Here is a 2,956-nt window from a genome sequence, read left to right on the forward strand (position 1 = left end):
GTCCAGACCTCCATCACCTGTGCCATTCAATATCAGGAAATCCCCTTTATGATTGCCTTTTGTCTTTTCCCATTCCCGGCATGGAGCAGATTGTTGCCCATTATTTGCTTAGGCTTTCCTTTATCCACACTCTTGGATAAACCCTCCCATCCTGATGCTGGGCTTGAACAGATGACTTGCTTTGGTCAAGGCAAAGGTAACAAGAGGAAACTTGACGATTGCATGCTGCTCCTGGAAGCCTGACTCCATATGAGCATGCCGTGACTATGCTGATAGATGACATGGCCCAGCACCCCTAAAGACCACTGAGAGAGAGGCCATGGGGATCAGCCAGCTCCCAGCCAACCTGACCCCAGGTATATGAGTAAGTCCAGATCAGCCAAACCTGGTAGAATCTTTAACTAAATAAGTGCTGTTGATTTGAGGGAGACTGTTATATAGCAGATCATTTACGTGCTACCCAAAACTTAAGATCAAATCTCTTTTCTTTGTTCTCCCTCTACCCCTACCCCTATCTCTCTTTTTGCTTTTCTTTAATGTTTTACTATTATTATTATAGAGATAGGGTCTCCCTATGTTGCCCAGGCTGGTCTTGAACTCCTGGGCTCAAGTGACCTGCCTGCCTTGGCTTCCCAAAGTGCTGGAATTACAAGTATGAGCCATTGCACCCAGCCAGTACCTCTGTCTCTGTCTTGACCCTGTTACTCTGAACACCAAGCCTGGAGGAGGCCCAGTAAGGTTTCTAAAGAAGTATTTCCCAACATTTTTCACATAGACTCCCTGCATCAGAATTGCCTGGAGAACTTTTTGGAAATACTGAATCCTGGGAATTCAGGGAATCTTTGGAAACGTAGTATGAGAAACTTCGATTTGACCAGTCCCATTGTCTGGAGAACACGTTTTAACAGTTCTCCTTCCTCATTTAAAGTTGTTGCAGTTGTTGCCCCAGTCCCTTGGCACCATCCAGACAGTGACCTAAGAAGATAACCCTGGGGAATCTGGAGGCCGTCATCAACACAGCATGCTCTGATGAGAGCTGGGAAAGTCCGTCTTCCCATCCCCTCCCGTTCTCAGGTTTAAGCCACTCCAGGGCTGACTCACAGAACCAACCTTCTCTCCAGTTGATCCTCATGACACAGGAACTTCTGAAGCCTGAAAATGATGCTAGAGGAACAATCAAGGTAAGGTCTTGAGAAATGCTCTTTCCATGCTTGTCTTTGCATTCAGATATTAACTAAAGGGAAATGAATTTTACAATAGTTCCCCCTCTGCAGTGCTCCAGAGCTTGTTCTTCTAAGAAAAAAGGCTCAGGACTCAGGCCCTGAAAAGAATAAAATCGACTTTCTCACCACCTTATATTTCTCACCACCGCACCTCCCTCCTCTACAAAGTGAGCTCCTTCGAGAGAATTTAGCCTAGGACTTTCTGTCCCTGCTTTACCTCACATGGACTCTTTCCAGTACTGGTTAAGGATGAGTGCTAAAAAGACCTTGCAGCTCCACAGCCAAGACCCCACAGGCTATGTGCTTATGGTTGGAACACCAAGGACAAAGGGCTGACCTCAATGACTTCTAACAAAGATTATATGAGCCTGTGAAGGTCCTGTGATGTCCTGACTCTCAAAATCCAACTCCTGTGTAGGGTTTCTCTACATCAAACTTAGATTAGTCAGTCGTGTTCACTTTAAGCGAGAGCTTTTCTGCCAAAGGCCTTGACAGACACCACTGGGCTGTGTCCTTAACCACTAAGATTTAGCCACAACTAAGGTGGCACAAGGCAGCTTCTTAAACCCCCACAAGTTGCATACAAAGACATAAAAACAAGCAAGGAAAATAGAATTATGATGAAGGCCTGGTTGTGGTGATGGCCACAGGTCATGGAGGACCAGGGACCACCCTTTTTGGTTTTTAGTTTACTGAGACAGCATCTCACTGTTACCCAGACTGGTGTGCAATGGCACGATCTTGGCTCACTGGAACCTCCATCTCCTGGGCTCAAGTGATCCTCCCGGCCTAAACTCCAGAGTTGCTGAGACTACAGGCACACACCACCACACTGAGCTAAGTTAAAAATTTTTTTTTTGTAGAGACGAAGTCTCATTATATCACCCAAGCTGGTCTTGCACTCATGGCCTCAAGCTATCTTCGTGCCTCAGTCTCCCAAAGTGCTGGGATTACAGGTATGAGCCATCCTGCCCAGCCTAGGGATAGGCCCATTTTTAAATCATCCATGGATGTCCCAAGGCTAAATGTCTTAAGCCTGCCGGTCCCAGTCCTGTGTCTGCATGAAAGGAGAAGCCTTTGCTGTCTATTTCTTCAAGCAGTTACAAGTTCCTTTTTCCTTTGAATATTAAGTATTCCCCAAAGCTATTCTGTTCTGCTAAATTCCTCCACACTTGCTTTTTTTTTTTTTTTTTTCCCTAGCAACGACTTGGACCTTGAGATTTCATCGTGTTTGAAGGCTCTCTGCTTGGTAATATTTATGAGACCATTATTTCACAGACAGACAACCTTCTTTTAGGTTTTATTAGACAATATTAAGTCCAGGTAAGAGACCAACAGAGGATTTGAGAACGAAATCTGAATTCTGAGAGTATTACTACTGTTTCTTGAGAAGGAAGAGGAGAAAGGAAGGAAACATTCATTACGTGCCTGCCACATGCTACACCTTGTGCTCAGTCATTTCAGAAAGATGCCCTTTATCCTTGAACAAGATCAGGTACACATTATCATCTCTGTACATGTGTGAACATGGACAAGAAATGTATTTGTTTCCTTGTTTGAGATGATTACCAGTGGGTGCCAGAGGGCCTATAGGTGATTTTAATTAAATTGCTTCAAAGTACTTCTCGTTCTTCAAGCAAGAAGACCACTGGATTCTATCCAGGTTTTAGCTACCCAGCTTGGGGTGGACTGAGGTTGACCAAAGGATAAAAGCTGCAAAATATAGCAAACTC

The sequence above is a fragment of the Mandrillus leucophaeus genome, unplaced genomic scaffold, assembly GCF_000951045.1.
Source record: "Mandrillus leucophaeus isolate KB7577 unplaced genomic scaffold, Mleu.le_1.0 Scaffold595, whole genome shotgun sequence".
In the NCBI taxonomy this organism is placed as follows: Eukaryota; Metazoa; Chordata; class Mammalia; order Primates; family Cercopithecidae; genus Mandrillus; species Mandrillus leucophaeus.